The following is an 18,006-nucleotide window of genomic DNA, read 5'->3' on the forward strand; positions in this document are numbered from 1 at the left end:
TTGGTATTTCAAAAAAAAGTAAGGTGTTCAAACAGTTCCACGGGAATCAGGATTTTTGGCTTTGCCACAGGCTTCCTGTGTAACCTTGGAGAAGTTCCCTAATGCAGCACATTTTGACAGGGGTCTGGACAAAGGTGATTATATGAAGCAAGTAAGTATTTGATTCTGTTTTCTCAAATAAGAGATCTCCATAATAAATCTACCAAACAAGCCAGGCCCATCAACTTCTGATGAACCCTGAATTTGTAGGTGTTTTTTAATGGGTTGAAATTATCCTTACCAGCAGATCTGAGTATTTCTAAGAAATTACACTTTGACTTTTTAGAGACAACCTCAGCAGATGTTCAGGCAGCTATCCAGGTATCTGAAGATAACAGAAGCAATTCCAACCCACTGACATCAATAGCAAAGCTTTATTGACTTCAGCAGGCCAAGATTTTACCCTGTCACAGATCTGTGCTAACCCTTGTGAAAGAACAGCTCTCTGCGAATGGAAGAAGATGAGAAATAATTTTAGAGGACATCCCTTTGTACTATGACCTCTGCCTTTGACATTCTTTTCAAGAACTGGTGTGAATGCATAGTTGAACACTTCACTTTAGCACCTGTGAGAAAAACAAAGCATAAATACTCTTCTTGACGTTTCCCTTGGGTTTTATTCACTAACGGGTGATTATACGTGTGATACTTCCTGAACACTGATTTAAGCACTGGCAATGCCAGCACCTGTGTTGTCATTTTTCCTGTTTAAAGATAGATACCACCATGCCGGATACCTTTCCTGAGCTTCCAAGAACTATTCAATCTTCTCTAAGCACATTTCTTTAATAAAAAATACATTGCCATCGTAAATTGTTTGAAGTCTTGAGAAGAGAGAATGTTCTTGCTGAATTCAGAAAAAAAGTATGTGCTTTCAGGTCAAAAGTTCTCATGTTCGGTCCTCGTTGCCAATTATCTACTTAGGTGAGAGTACGCTATAAAAACTAAACAGTTATATGTTATTATATAATCCACATGTTTTTGTTTAAGGCTGTCTTAGTAACTGAGTAACTTATATGAGTAACACATAATAGGGCAGATTTTTTATTCCAGTGGATTCATACCAGTTGTTTTAGCTATCTCACTTAAATTCTCTGAATTGCTACTGACTGAACAGGGTAGTTGGACTTCTGTCTTTTGGGCCTTCAAGTTAGTTGTAGATCTGCTTTGTTTTCAAGTGGAAGAGCACTTTGAACCTTACACATTGGTCCTATATATAAAATCCTTGCAAGAATCAACAAACTTGAAAAGGCCTCACCTCATTTACAGGATACAGTATTTCCTCCATTTTGTATTCCACTTCTTTTTTCCTTCAAGCCGACTGCTTTAATGTTCTCCTTACCTGAGAAAAAAGTGAACTAAACCTGTAGTTCAGTAGAAGCACTCCAACAGTAATCAAGGAAATATATATATATATATATATTTTTATGCGCAAGTGGGGAAGAAAATGAAGCTATTTTTCTGTTAAAACTGTGAGGATTGTGCTACTGCTGTTCATAAATCATTTTGTGGTGTACTGTTCAACATGAGAGGGCATGAAATTCCATTTTTTATCTAGAAGTTCATGTTTATGAAATTCAAAATAATAAAAACATATCTTTTGAAAACTAGATAGGGGTTTTTAGCCTTATTAGATATACATATTTTGTAAGAAGTCAATATGGTAAAGGACTGTCCAGATATAGTTTGGACACAGTTTAATTTGTGGTGCAGCTATAATTATTTAAGAAATGGCCATTATTGTAATTGAAGGTGAACTTTTACAGTGATTTGCTTTAATAATTTCAAGTATTAGAATAAAAACAAGCTTTGGGACTGCTCTTTGTATTATATAAAACTGTCTTTCGCCCATTAGCACTTTAATTTTGTCTGAACGTGAATCTGAAGTGGCAAGTACTGTTTAAGGACCCAGAGTTGCTCTTCTGTAATGTACATCATAACAGCATTCACTTCAGCCCAGATTCAGGAAAGCATTCTAATATGAAAAATCGTTTAGGATGTTATTTGGCCATTATTTTAGGCCTGACTGCAATCAAATAATTGTCCTAGTAGCTTGGTATTAATGTGTCCTTGGGAAGCAGCAACTGAAGGTGTCAGTACAGACTGCTGTGTAGGATAAAACATTTCAGGACATTCCATAACACTGGAGAAAAAAAGGAACTACATGAAAAAACCCAGCACAAATTCAGTTTAGCCACCTAATTATGCAAATATAAATAATTTGTTTGTTAGTGCTCTATTTTATCTGGTTTACGTACATGTACACACAGGTCTTGGGTTGCAAACAGAAAAAAATAGTATGAAGAAAAGATACCTAAGCTTTCTTAAATGTGAAAAGTCCAAGAGTTTTCCAAAGACCAAACCATTTGGTTTTGTTTTGGTCTGAATTTAAATGAAATTATTTCTGATTCAATTAAAGACCGGACTTTTAGAGGTATAAGGCAACTCTGAGACAGATGGGTAATCGGTAGGATTTGCAGAAGATTTTTGTACTTAGTTCTCTGTCTGCATCTTTAGGAATTTGTTTAGTTCATTTAAAAAAATCCAGTGTTACTAAGAAGTGCTAGAGGCTGAAATTCTCAGTGACTTGCAAAAGGCACGTTTGCCTTGTGCGTTAAGCCCTGCCATTCGTAAGAGACAGAACTTTTCATAGGTCTCACACTCGTGTTACTACAGGGATAAATCACCCACGGGGCAAGCAGCAATCACAGCTCCACAGAGCTGCTTCCCAACAGACATCAGGCCTGGCTTGGAAAACGTTGTCGCCAAGTCCCTGACCCCTGAAATGCACGGCAGAGTTATCGTGTCTCGTGCACGCTGTCATCAGGCATTTTCTGCCCACGAGGAGCTGTCTGTGCCTGGCTTTCCCTTTTTGCATAAGCCAGCAAAGAATCGTTGATTTTTAACAGCTTCCCATTGTGGCACTCCAGGGTGGTGTCTCCGCCCATAGTCACCTACTCTGTCACCCAAAAACCTTGGCAATTTGTCTGGTTTGGGTTGATTTTTAAGCAATTTATCAGCTTGGTTTTCCTTGTGTTCTGACCAGGCTGTCAGTTCATACTTAAATCAGCATTAATGATGTGGCATTAACTCTTATGATAACCTGGTAGTTGCTTACTATAGGATATTTAATAGGATTTTAAAGTGGAATTTAGGATACATGAATTGTTCATCAGCAAATCTCCAGGAAAATCAATACAAACTCAGAAGTGCGGGGAGAAAAGGCGACTTTGATTTTCTTCTAATGCTTGTTCTTTCTTCTGTATTCTAAAAGCCTTGCAAAATTTGAGTAATAAAAACACATAGGGGAAAAGAAAGGGGGGCAATATCCCACGCACATGCACGTTTGAATGTGGAAGAGCCTAGATCCTCATAGTTACCTGTTTGCACAAATACCTGTGGTGTTACTCAGGCTCTTGCTAAGGTCTCAGTAGATTAATCCAGTAAGAGTATGCTTTCATAAACCAGAAGGAGAGGAAAATAATATGAATAAAAAGGCATATGAGGGGGAAGAGCAAATGCAGCCTCAGAACCTGGCTTAGCTGGAACTGCACCATCCATAGGTGGAATACACTTGGCTTGCTTTCTATTTTCCGTACCAGCCAGGGATGAAAGCAGTGCTAAACCTCCACAGAAAGCCATTCAATGGACGCAGTAACGCCATGCTTACTCCCGTGATTTTCAGCGTCGTTTCAGAATTCTTAATTGTTTCTCAGTCCTCAAAGTAGACAGGGTTGTAATAATAAAGACTGAAATTAAAGACCTGAATAACATAAAGTGTCAGGTCAACTCTCTGCTCTTCATTTGAGGGTAGTATTGTACATTAGTACCTCCAGTGTGGATAAAAAATCTGTGATGTGCTAGATACAAACGAGACTAATTTTATTTCAGTGTTCCTGCATATGCTTAGCCTACTCTTCTCTCTGCTCTTGGCCTGTGTAGAACTCATGGGTATAAAAGTAGCTGGTAGAAAAGAGACAAACAAATTATACGACAAAGCACTGGAATAGGCTGCCCAGGGAGGTTGTGGATTCTCCTTCTCTGGAGATATTCAAGACCCGCCTGAACGCGGTCCTGTGCAGCCTGCTGTAGGTCACCCTGCTTTGGCAGGGGGTTGGACTAGATGATTCACAGAGCTCACCTCCAGCCCCAACCGTTCTGTGATTCTGTTGAAAGTACTACTGATTTGCAGTGCACTTTTTCACATTTTGTGTTTCCCCCTTTTCTCAGAAGATTTTCAGTGAGGAATCACTGCTGATATCAATTGAAAGTCTCCTCGTTAATAATGATTTTGACATTTTCATCACCTTAAAACACCTTCTTGATTCTGGTATTTTCAAAATCAAAATTTACTCCTTTTCTCTCCAGTTCTTGTCTGCAATTTGCATGAACTTACTTGACTTGTATTAGATAAGTATTTTCATATACATATATTATTATGTATGTTAGCTTATATAAATTGATATTTTTATGAAATAATCATTTAAAACTGGAAATAATTTATGGTCTTGTACTAGCAGTGTATCTGCAAAGTGCTTGCTAGGAAGTGCTAATGTGGTTTGGTAAGTCCTTTTTCCTGCAAAAAAACCCTGGTCTCACAGAAGTTTGAATGAACAAGTTTTTGCTTGGGTTTAGGGCATCCCTGTCGTTAGTTTAACATAGAAAGCACAGTTGCAAAACTAATAACTACATTGAAAGCCTAATTTTGCAATGTTCCTGTTTAGCGTTTGTGCTCCTCAAAATATGAGGGGTATGTCCTCTGAATTGTGTCCCATGGTGAAGAGATGCCTTGCAGCCAAAGAGTAAAGAGAAACAGAAAGAAGTTATATTGCAGTATGGTTTGGTACAAAGGTGGCAAGGACGGAAATGTGGAAACATGTTTGCATGATTATTGACCAGTGGCACGCAGAGTGAAGACGCCTGTGAGATTGATGTCAAACGACTAAGAGGAGGATGAACGACTGTCCATCCTGGACACTCTTCTGGTCATTGGTAGTTTAGTTTTCATTTCCATTTAACTCTCTCTGTGCTGATACTGCCAGGAGAAATGTGTGGTTGTCTTAGTTCTTCGAATACTGCATTCCTTGACTGTATCGATAACACTGAAAAAAAGATTTCTGCAATAGACCCTGCCTAGAACTGGCCAGGATCAAGAGACTCCTATCCACTGCACTGAGTGTATTTAAGCTGATGCTCAACCCTTATGGGGGAAATGTTGCTTTGCAGAAATGTGTGTTGCAAAACTGTAAAGTTACAAAGTGGGATGATATTTTTAACAAAGTACTTGACTGTAAATCATATTGCAAACACCATCACAAATTTAAACAATGAGATAGGAATATTAAGCAAAATATTTTTTTCCTGTGTAACAGAACTTAAGTTGAAAGATACAATAGGCTTGTTAACAGTTTCTAAATTGAGAGGGAGAAAGTAATTAAAACACATGCTGTTTTCTGTATCTAACTTGCTAGAGAATAATTCTAGGCAGAAAAATACATTGTTGAGCTCTGCTTGCGCTTTGAAGCCACAGAAAGAGATGGAGTTCCCATACCACAGTAGTTAGTTCCAGCCAGTTTCTGTCTCCAGCATATCAGCTCATAAAATTTCTCCTGTCTTTTTGCAATAGTAGTAACACAGCATATTCTTTAACTATTAGATAGAACAGGAGAACTCAGATGTTTCAGGTCAGATTTTCCACACAGAAGATCTGAACCTACTTAGTAAGGGTGTATCTGAAATTCTTCTCAGCTTATTTGCTCCTCAGTCTATGTTTGCTATCTTGAAAGTTTTCTTATACGTACAAATTTTTCAGTTTTCTGCTGATCCCTTGATATGCGAAGCAAGCGTGTAAGTTTGGGTGCGTGTTTTCCCCCTGACTGCCGTAAGGCCACTCATACACATCCAGTCCTCCACCCGCTTCGGTGAGATGGGGGGCTTCAAAGCAACTTGCTACATTTAGGCAGGAACTGCAAAGGGTGTGCTTTAAAGAAGGGTTTAGCTAGCTAGCCGTTTTGAGCACATAATTCAGTAAATGTGATGCAGTCCATGTTTTTAGTGGCTTTTAACCTGCAAAGTGCCTCTTCTTTCATACTCACACAATTTGTACGTCTGATTATGTATCGAATAGGTCAGATTGTCACCATTATTTAGGCACCTCGTGAGATTTTTCAGACTGTGTATCCCAACCTAATTAGATGGGCTGATAGACATCTTTAGAAATCCTAGTGGGGACATCCATAGGTGTTTGTGTGTAAATATCACCTTGGGTTCACAAGAGACAAAGAGGAGAGCTGGATCTGAGCATCTGCAGGACTAAAGTGACACTAGGGAGGTTGCATTTGAAATTGGACTCTTAGCTTTTCAATCCTAGTGATAATAGGATGAAGGTGAAGCAGTTGAGGGTCTAGTCTTGAAAAAGTCAGTCTTTGGTTTGAAACACTTTCCAGAAAAAAAGTCGTGGTGACTATTCTGTTTGTTTAGATTTGCTAACACATGATTTGACATATCAAATGTGGTCAGAAGAGAGAATTGTGCTAATGACAAATTCTCTCTTACAGTCTCTGTTTTCCCCAAATCTTTCGTAGCAAGTACAATTACAGAAAACAGTTTTAGCAAGCTAATTTTAAAAAAGGACTCAGATTCTTTTAGGTTCTCTGATTATTGTAGCACAAAATTTTAGCCATGGCTGCATTTTTGGATGCTCCTACAACATGCCCCGTAGCTAAGACCCAATTCATTTTCATGCTGCGTTTTTCTGATGTTCTCAGGTAGCTACTTCTTCACTTGAAAAACGTTCAGGTGCCCATCATTGCCACTTTAGAGACATTTTTCCTATGAATTGCAACCTTTTCAGTGACGTGCAGAAACACCCTAGCTTTTCATCAGGAGACGTGGACAAAAGTACCACTTCACTGAACTGTCGCCAGTAAAGGGACAGAGGTTGGATTACCACGGACAAATACTATGTGTGCAGTTGAGTGATCTTGCAGTGAGCTTAAAATTATCTTTCCTCTTCTCCTTTCAACTGTCCTGGGTTTGTTGGTTTAGGGTTTTCTCTAAAATATTATGTTGGTGTACAGTTTTAACATGACGTGCCATGATACTTTATTTCAATCTGAGCCTGTTTCTGGTTTTAATCATACCTTTGCGTCACGTATGTGAGTGAATTTCTGGAAATACTGGAACTCTGACCCTGACAAGGTATAGACTAATGCCTCTTGGCAATGCTGATATTCCAATCCATTCTATTACACTGTGTTTTTTTTAATTTAAAAAAAAAAAAGGGTGCGTCTTAGGATTCAAGTTTGAACAGGCTGTGCTGGGTTTGGATTTTTTTGGTCCTGTGAGCCACAAAAGAGGCTAAAATGATAGAGAAGTGGTTGGGGATCTTAAAAGGCAATAAATAAATGCTCTTTATATCGTCTTAATGCCCTTACATATTTCTGAAGAAAAATTATCGCTAATGTGTTAGTATTAGTTCTCCTATTGCGTGATTAAGGAGTTTATAACCATATGGTGAGATGACAGGCTGCTAGTTACTTCTTTCACAGTGAAATATAGCCTGATATTCAAAACCAGAGGCCTGTGTTTGCCAGGTCTTGCTCTATAAGAGAGATCCTAATCTCAACAAGATAAACTGCTTAAATAAAAGTTGATGAAAGAACAGTCCGAATAGTGGATTATGCTGTAACAGTTTTACAGTGCTTTGCTTTAGGACAATTCTGGGCTTGTGTCCTTAGGGAAGTCGGTCGAAGAGCTGACGTTTTCAGTGTTTACAGAACTGTATTCCTCTTGATTTTTACCACATTAATTTCTGTTCAGTCCTTGCATATTCATTTTCATTTTGTACTGGGAAGAAATTATGGGGAAAGGGTTAAGAGCATGCTTGCTCTTCATCTGTTTTAAATCCATAAATGTGAGCCCCTGTGCTGTTTCTAGGTTTCAGATTACGCTCTGTGATTTATAGGAAAAGGCTGTTCTCCACAAGTTGAAATCCCATGTGTTTCTCCACCATTGTAAAATAACAAATCCTGGAGAATGCTTCCAGTTGCAAAAATTGCAGTTTTAAACTACATTTGTAACTGCTTTTTTGTTTCCAAAGTGGTGAGGTCCCCTTGTCCTAATGCTATCTGTTCAAGGTTTGCCATGCTTTTCATTGCAGCTTACACAAACTGTAGCAACACCCTTATGTTTATAGTCTTCTATCACTTTATTTTTGGAGGATACACCCATTAAAAAATGCAGCTGTGAGCAGACACTTATATCACTCTGCGTAAGTTACATCCAGAGCCCCTACAGAGATGGCAGACCAGAAGCCATGGTGACCTAACAGTCCATCAGCTTCCAGTCCCTTCAAGTGTCTCATGGTGTAAATCAGCACAAAAATTGGCCTCGTGTTTTTCAGTTGTTTTCTGTGGCAACGATGGGGTATGTTTTGATATGCTATGATGTCAGAATGTAGTCCTTAGAAACATCTTTACAGCAGCAACACTGATCTTCTCTTCTTCGTTACTAAATGGCATGAGAATTTGCCAGTCATCACTGTTGTAGAAAACAACATGGAAAATGTTAGCCTTCCTGGAATAGCATTCTCACTGATTTTGGCAATGTAAATACTGCTGTACAGGTCAATGGCCTTTTCCTTTCAGGTATTTTTTCCTGCTGTAATTCCTGTCTCTGCAGCAGGAGACATGCTTTATTTTGTCAGTCACAACTGTGTAATGACTTTAATTTGTCTTGAAGAGCTGAGATACTCTCAATTTACCTGCTTTGCCTTGGTAGAATAGCCTGAGCTTGTGAGGGTGTATGAGTGAATCTAACCTCTTGTCCATGATTGGTTTTACAAAGAAAAAATAATTTTTTTGTCTGTATTCACCATTACTTTAAAATACACATATTACTCAGACGAGGGGAAAAAAATGAAAAAAGTTCTGACTAAAGTCATTGTGTGAGGTTAAATAAGTAGCAACACAGTACAGTTTTGACCTTCCATGGATCCCCTATGAACTGCGTCAGTAGTTGGCCTAAGAAAAGCTTATTTCTTTTGTCTCAAAACAAAAGGTTAAATGGGATGTTATTAGTGGTATTACATGATGAGTCTTAATTAAGATGTGGGATATAGCATATATTAAATTAGCATGTTAAAGTATTATGTAGAGTGGAAACAAATAATTGAGAATTCTCAAGGAGTTGATCATAATTGTGATGCTTTTTCATTTCATACTCCATATTAGCCATTTTTATGTACGGGTTGTATCTGATGTGTATTCTGGGCAATGCAATTTAGGCCAATTAGAAAAGCCAAACTCAGCCTTGAGTTTGCAGTGGTCTTGTTTGTACTCCCTCCAGCAAATATAACAAAGAGCTACCATGTAGTGTTAACAACTTATTGAGCATAATGAAGTAGTGTAACATCAGCCGGTTTCATATTCAAGGGTTACTGTAAGTTTAATAGGCCAACTATAGAGGGGCAAGTAACCATAGGCAATACGGTTATTTCTTCCTAGTATCACTGTTTGTAGCCGTGCATATCCTTGTATAATTGAGAGCCATGAATGACAAGCTCTGCAAAAAATATTTTTTTAATCTGAAAAGATTGCTCTTAACCAGATGCTGCAAAATAATAATGTCCATGGCTTTCTGTGTGCACTGAACTACAGCTCTGTTGTGTTCTGTCTTCACCTTCTCTAGGAAAGGAGTTTAATGTGTCAGACTATATCTATAAGAGAATGCCGTACATTATTATTTACTTATCTGTGATCTCATTTGTGTCTAGTTACTTTCAAATTGCTTGGCCTTGAAACCGTGTGAAAAAGCATCTGCCTTCTGACTCAACAAGATGCAGAGAGCAAAGAGCTGAATAAAAAGTTCATTGTGATTTGATACGGGTATCAAATATGGGTGATATTATTTGATAATAATATCAGCAAAGTTGGGGAACAACAGTAATTCTGACAAAATTGGAACTGGTTTTTGTATTTGCCCTGCTTTCTCTACCGGGTATTTCAGACCCTTCCAAAAATAATTTTGTATTCCTATTTTTTTTTTTCCCTCACGTCCATTGTGCAACTCTTCATACCCTGGTAACAGACATAAGTAAAAACAAAATTGTGAAAATATACAGCAAAGGCAATTTAGGATGTACAAGAAATCTCATGCATTTGCCTGATTTCAAGACAAACTTTTATAGTAAGGTTGATGTTCTTAGCTGGAATCATTGTGGGCAGACCACAAAGGAAATCTCTGATGCTACATCTGCTTGCCCCAGCATACTATTAGTTCTGAAAATGTATGCGTGATCTTTATTCTAGCTACAGGAATTTGTCTTCGTTCTAGACATACCATGTGATGGACCATCTCCCTTAACAAAAGTTGCACTCCAAAATCCTATGCTGTCTAGCTATTCTGGATGCTGTTCTGTTTAGTTGGAAACCAGTTCTTGTTTTATTTATCAAGATATGCTGGGGAATAGAGGCACAACGGGGGATGGAACAGAGGGTCAGCATGCTTGAAAACTTTGCTCCTAATGGTGCGTTTATGTTCCTTATCGTGTGTCCAGTCTCCCAGTATCACATGAATGCTTTGCAGAAAGCTGTTTTTGAAAATTTAGTTGTAAAATGATCCACCTTGAGTTACAGCAATACAGTCATTGTGCAGCAGTATAGATTCTAGAGATTTTGTACTTCGGGTAAGTTATGAAGCCAAGCCCCTTGTGAGGCTTGTGTTCACTATCAGAAAAACAGCTCCCAAAACCTGCGCTTCATGCCCTGTCTCCCTGATCCACGTGACAGTTATTATTTTTACCTATGTTAACTCCAAGTCAGGACAGCAATGGTTCTTTCCCTTCTCAAGCCTGCATTTTGATATTAATTTCAGATTGCCTTGATATGAGCATATTTTAAAGGGCTAGACTGATTAGCTGTATTTCCCAGAGTGGTTCTGAGTCTCAAATTGCCATTAATGCCTGAAAAAAGTCAAGTCACTCGAGTTTGTTTTCCCCTTTCAATATGAACCAACACCTCCTGCTTCCCCACTGCCCCTTGGACGCCTCTCCCAGGCCACCAGTGCAGAGCTCGGGACTTCCTGACCTGCCAAATGCAGCTGATCAGATTTCCCACCAGCTGCATGAAGGCTCCCAAGCAGGAGAATTTCCCCAGCGCTGTGCTGCAGCCGGTGCAGGTGCCCTTCTCCAGCTGTACGCCAGCGCTGCCTCTCTGCCGAGATGCAGCGGAGAACTGGGGAGATCACGTCCCGCTCCGAATTGTGTTGCTGAGCTGCCCGCCCCAAGGGGAGGCTGCGTCTTTCCAGCGGCTTCCTCCGTTGAGGTATTGTGCTCCAGTGGCATGACTGTGAAAAACCTACACAATTTTTTTCCTTTTTAAAACAACATTTATTACAATAATAGGCTATTTTTATTGTTAACTGAAGACATTAAAACATCAAAATCCTCCAAAGGCAATGTTATTTTTTGAACTTGTTCTTTTTTGCATGTCTATTAAAAATCCACAAACCAAGTTAAACCAGACTATTTGTAGAGAAAAGAGGATTGCTATAACTAGATGAAAGCACTTCTGAGTTAAGCACGTGACTTGAGCAGGGAGACATGAAAGCTGCTGTGACATAAAATACAAATCCATTAAAAGGTCATTGTGGATTTAAAATTACATATTTAAAAAAAAAAAAAAGACAAAGCACAAATAGTTGGGAGAATACATAGTGGGGGTGAGGAGCTCACAAAAGTTAATTCAGCTTAAGCTAATTCCCCTGGGGCTATGTTCCTATTCAGTAAATAATAACCAAGATGTTTACTGGCTGAAGGGTTCACCGAAAGAGCGAACTTGACATTACTCTTACAGACTATTCTTCTAGAGCAGTTTTTTAATTTATAATAACTAATACTCCTGCAGGAAGTCAGCCTCTGCATTCCCCTGGGTAGGGAACAGAAATTACATTGAGACACATTCATTTAAGTCAAAGCAGCTCGTATATTTAAAATTAAACACTCAAAACATAGTATTCTGTAAAAAATTATTAATCAAATATCTTCATAGAAATCGTTTGCTGCTGACATTGAATTATTCAGTTCTTAGATGAACAGATGCATTTGATGAAATCTTTTCTGCTCATGACCAATTTGCAAGCATGACTAAACGCAGATCTTTGGTAACCAGATTACTTGTTTGCTGATAAGTACTAGAATACCATTGACTGCTAAGACCAAAGAAGTGTAAAAAATCTAGCTTACCTGCTATTTGTGATTCTCCTTGTTCCGCTTATATCTATGATTTCTATATTCCTTTGGCATTTAAGCCTGTGAAGACCCTGCAGGTGAGGACTGTGGAGGTAACTGAATTCATTGCATTTGTCTTGTCACTAGTTTCTAATTTTACATTCACAAAGGGATGGGAAGTCCAGAGGGCAAAGTCTAGTAAAGAATGTTTGTCCATTAAAAATAAACACATTCATACATTGAAAATGTTATGGGAGCATTTATGTAAACACTAAGCTTGGCTGAAGCCTATTTAATACAACTTCAGTTTTGTAACTGTTTTACTCTTCAAGCCTTGTCATACTTTTCTAACATTTCTGGGCAGCTTTTACTTGTTTGCCCCCGGTAAACATATCATAATGATGGCAAACAGCTGTTGCCAAGCTCTAGCAACAAATGAAAGGGGTAGCCCACGTTATTTGAAATAATCGGTGATTTGAATTTTCTTCCTGGGTACAACGATCAAGCATTTCCTATTACAGAATACACAGCGATGCAACCTAATCCCTTCCAATTTAACGCGTCTAAAATGCTGCCCAGAGCGGAGAGGCTCCCATCAACTGTAATGGGCAGGGAATGACAGAACGTGTGAAAAGACAAGAATAACCTTGAGCCACAGCAAATTCTATACCAAAGGCCCCTGGAGGACTAACGATGAAAGATTTCATTAGATGTAAATGCACTAATGAAATGGCTTAATGTAGTTACTCTGAATCTCGTCCACCAGATTCTGTGACAAGGAACACTTTTCAGTGCCGGAATGGAAAAAATATTTCAGTTCATATGCACAACGTTATTAAAATCTGATGTGTTAAAGATAAAGTTCAAGTCTAAGTAATGATTAGTGCCAAAAACTTCAGGCCAACCGACTTCAGCCTTCTTTCGTAATACTTCAGCTGTGTCCTAAGTGAGAAATTTAAGACAACTACAGAGAATTTAAATATGTTTGAAAACTGAGCTTGACTTCAAATCAGTGTTAGGTTTACTGAGAAACAGGCTTTTTGTAAAAGATATTCTAAATCTGTGGCCCTCTGTACTGACTTCTCATTCTTGCTAAACTCATTCTGAATAGGCAGCATTGACCTTTTAACTCCGATAATATCAGCGTCCATGTACATTGGGAAGACTGTGCCAGACATTATGGTCCTGATAATAAAATGTTCTACAAATGAACAAAAAGGCAAATGTTATAAATAGGAAATTAGCACCACCTTTCCTCTGTCTTGTTGCTTTAATATTTCTGTTAACACTAAACCAATATGTAGAACACCTTCCTGAGATTAAAAGGAGTACAAACTTCTAATAGCATTACTAACGATTTGATATAAAAATCCGCAGCTTTGTAAGGACAATAAATATTTCTAATTAGTCATCATTTTTCCTTTCTTGTTCTTTAATGGGAGAACTGTGTTTTAGAATAGGGATTAGTCTTGTAAAATTTCATTTTAAAAAAATAAGTTTTCATTTTTCTTGAAACATAAAACAACCAAACCATGCATCTGCTTACTTCCTTTTTTGTAAAGCCACCTGGTTTTTGTAACCAAAAATCTTAGCCTTGGTCCCAGAAAGCATTCTTCTGGGGTGGCCCTCCAGGTCCCCTTGCAGCAAGGAGGCAGGCGGGTGCTGGCTGAGGCCGGTGACGTTCACTGTGGCTGTTGGTGAGTGCGGGACTGGAGAATGAGCCACACCTTGGGAAACCTATTGAGATTTTGTCTGACTCTGTTGTGATAAATAAATAATATTGCAGTCAGATGTACAAATGGCTCCATTACAATAGTTTGGGGCATTTATAAATGTATAATAACTTCCCAAACAAATGAGAATGTCTGTAAAATTACCTGAAGTTCTTCAGCATGCTTGTTTTCCAAATTACATAAAATTCTAGTCCAGGTTTCTGATGGACTAATGAAGAGATCAGGTTTCCTCCAAATGACTTGTTGTAGGTTAAGTATCCTAACAACAAAAGGAGGCAGGAAAAACTAATGACTTCTAGTCATTTTATTATGTCATGCTCAATCCATTGTGTTTTGTTGCCAGGTTTTTTTCGTATCCTCATTTCTTATGCTTTGAGGAGTGCAACAGTTTACTTTTTAAGTGCACAAATAAAGCAAACGTAGTTTATACCTACAAATAATGTTGATTTGTGTGAATCTATTGACCCTATTACTACCAGCATGGTTTTCTGTTGTTGATGAGTTGTTACATTCTCCTTCACCCTTCTGGATCATTCCAACGGGCTCTGGCAATGTTACAGCTTCATTGGTGGCTTTGGGACCTAATTCTATGAGTGTAAGTCCACAGGAAAAGTCACATAGTATGTGCCATGTTCAAGGTGATCCTGATGTCCTGTTTATATTGAGAAAGAAATATAGCCAGAGAAAGCTATTGACAATTTTTCTTCGGAAAGCCACAGGCTGAAATGTTTTCTAGTCCTGGAAGCAGTAATCCTTTGCTTAATTTTATGGGCATATGAACTACTTCTGTTTATTTTTGAAGGTAATATGTTGATTGTTATTGGAATCACTCAGATGCTGATTGGCAGGTCCCTTCAGCTGTTGGTTGTCCTGAGATTAGTAGGTGTGGTGAGGGTGAGGCTCTCAGCCTGATGAACACTCAGGAGTGGAAAATAGCTTTGTTAACAAAAGGGCAAAAACCGTGTCTGCTGACCCTGTTGCTAATGCGCTTATCAAATAAGCTTTCTTCCGCAGTTAGACAAAACCAGATGTGTGAAAAAAAATAGAAGAGGGCTTTCAATCACAACAGAGCTTAGCTCCCACAACTACATTGAAGCAGGCCGGCTCTCTGGAGCATCCCAGTAGTCCCTGAAATCTCTGTCCGTGGGAGTTGAGGGAGAGCGACTGCCATCGGAGCTTAGCTCGGCACGGCAGTGCTTCTCCAAAGGTCGTCCCCCGCTCGCTGTGAGGGTGTGTGCACAGCCGAGGTATGTTGCTGCTGTCTGTAAGCACTCGCAGATGATGGGGTTTCCCACCACGCTTCTGAAAAACATACAGTATTCCTGAAACTCTTGCTCAGAGGATGGTAATGTATTGAGTGGCTATCCGGCATCTAAGCACGCTGTATGTCTCCGGAGGTTGCAGCCAGCCATTCTGTAACCAGAATTCAGAGATGTCACAAGTGACTGAACAAACAAATATTGCCAGTTAATGGTTAAACTCTCAATTTACTAAAGCATTTGTTACCAGTTTGTGAAAGAGATCAAACAACTGTGAATCATAACCTTGGCTACTAATTAAATCCTTTATTCCCTTCCCTCATCGCAGAAGCATTTAATCTCCGGGAATCAGGACAGCCTGTTGTGCAGAATTAGATTTTACAGCATAAGCAGAAACAAGCTTACTGTAAGGTTTCCTACTGTAGCTGGAAATGGGAAGGAATAAAATGAAAATATGAACTTTCCTTCCTGGCATGGAAGTTCATGTTAGCACTGAACAATGATTGATGTAAAATAGCTGCATTGGAAAGTCATGTTGGTGGCATAGTTTTGTTATTTCACTGAATGGCGAATATCATTTTTATTATCCAGCTGTCTGTCTTATAGATGAGACTCATCATCTAGACAGAGAATGAGGGATTTGGTGTGCTTTGCTAGTGACCGTCTGTCCCAAAGAAAAGTATTTAACTCAGAAATAATGGACTGTGAAGAACACCCCAGAGGAAATGAGGCATAAACCAATATACTACAAGGAGTCTTATTGCAATTGAAATTTATTCTGTTTCTCATAAGAGGTTTCTGTGTGCGTTTGCGTGTAGGATGCATAGCTGTATTACAATTACACATCCACACCTTTAATATTTAATAGCAAATTAAGCAGCATTTCTCGTTCTGGCTCCCATCTCTGTGAAGCAGAACTTAAAAACCCTGAACACTGTTTCCTTTGTGTTCTGGGGAAGTCATCCTTGTCCCTAGCAGCGGAGTGATGCAGCAAGGGCTCACAGGACGGGAACACCATGAACCAGCATCAGGCTAACTCTGTTCACCGGGACTCAATCCAAACAGGCAGCCATCCCAGTTAGGAGCGAATTTCCATTTCTGTAACATGAACCATGATCTTGCAGGCAAATCTGCAGGAACAGGGACCTCGGGAGAGTGTCACTGAGCCGCCTCAGTAGGGTATTAAGAGGGAAGGGCCTTGGTGTACACATCCAACGGCACATTCACAGATTGGGGGATAATGATTGAGGCACAGTCACTTTCTATAAACACGCTCACAGTCTTAGTGATCTGTAGGCCTGTGGTGAAAAGCTGTACATTATTAGTTTGAAAAGCAACCATATTTTACACTGTATCTGGAGAAAGCACTCTTTTCTTGATGTCATTGCTAAATCTGAACAGTTTCTTTAACAAAACGAAACCCCTTGAGAGGCAGTACCTACAAGTAGAAAATGAGAGCTTTTTTTGGTTCTGTATTTGCCCTTCAAGAAAGGTATTTTCCCACTAAAAAGTGTGAGTTTTCAGAAAGGGAACGCCCCAGCTACACTTGCCATGCAGTTCAGAGGACAGACATCCACCATTTGCACATGCAGAACTTCTGCTTGCTGGGGGAAATTTGTCCTGAGGAAATATGTGAATACTCACTAAAATTCCAGGTTATATTTAATTGAAGAGGCTTGGATAATTACTGTGCTACGTCATACCAAAGACCCAAACCTGTACAGAAATTAAATATGGTTTTTCCATCCCATAGTGAGTATGAACGTGGTCAGATTCAGTACAGGCACTGCTTAGTGACATCTCAATGCACCAGTCTATTATCATTGCTAATAATAATTTTATAAAGATAAAACATCTGCAATATCTAACTCTGCTTTTACTGCTGCTTCCCCAAAGCCATCACTAGAAGTCTAGTTGGGATGAGAGTAAGACATGCTAGATGTTCATTCATTTAAAAGAAAAGAAAGACTGTGCATTAATGTCATACAAGTACATCTTGATAAGAGTAATAGAATGAGATAGTAGAATAGATCATTGGCATAGCTTAAATGTTTGATTTGATATTTTAATGTTAAGAAGAAAAATCGATCATTTTTGCAAACTTTGAAAAATTTAAAATATCTGTTGCTTTTAATGAATTGTTTAAAAATTAATGTCAGATACTATGAAAATCTGTTATTTTAAAGTAGCAAGAGCAAATTTTTTTTTTATTTCTGTTTTCAGTTCATATGCATGTGCTTGAAAATGGAGCTATGTTTGTTTAAAGACCTTCCAGATTGTTTTGTTTTTATAGATACTTACTGTTTGGTTTTGGGATACGTGTGTGTAGATGTTGCATTCAGCTACCACAAGATCATTTGGATTGTTTAGCAGTCATCTCAAAAATCTTCAAAGACTTAGGGAAAAAAAAAAATAACAAAAAACCCCAACCAACTAAAAAAAACCCAAAAACCTAACCAAAAACCCAAAAGCTGGAATTCTAGCTTGAGCGTGTATAAAAGCTGTGTATGGCTGAATATGCAGGAACTTGATAGCTGGGCTTTCCTCAGAGAAGAAATCGGGAAGGATGGGTGGAGGTTTGCTTAGACATGGGAGGAGGTTATGTGGACACTGCTTTTTACCATCAAATGTATGCAAACCTGGCATCTGTCAGATGAAATTGTGGATTTTTATAGCCGCCGTGGAAGGTGGGGAAGGTCAACACAGTGCTGTGTTGTGCTCCCAGGCTGAATCGCAACTGCTTACA

General features: G+C 38.8%; 1 protein-coding gene across 1 annotated transcript in view; it reads left to right on the plus strand.

The window, feature by feature from the left end:
* The window catches only part of KCNQ1 (potassium voltage-gated channel subfamily Q member 1), a 367,299-nt gene that overhangs the window by 236,944 nt on the left and 112,349 nt on the right, over positions 1-18,006 (plus strand). The gene's annotated exons all lie outside the window — the stretch shown is intronic.

This window comes from Opisthocomus hoazin, chromosome 7, assembly GCF_030867145.1.
Source record: "Opisthocomus hoazin isolate bOpiHoa1 chromosome 7, bOpiHoa1.hap1, whole genome shotgun sequence".
Classification (NCBI taxonomy): domain Eukaryota; kingdom Metazoa; phylum Chordata; class Aves; order Opisthocomiformes; family Opisthocomidae; genus Opisthocomus; species Opisthocomus hoazin.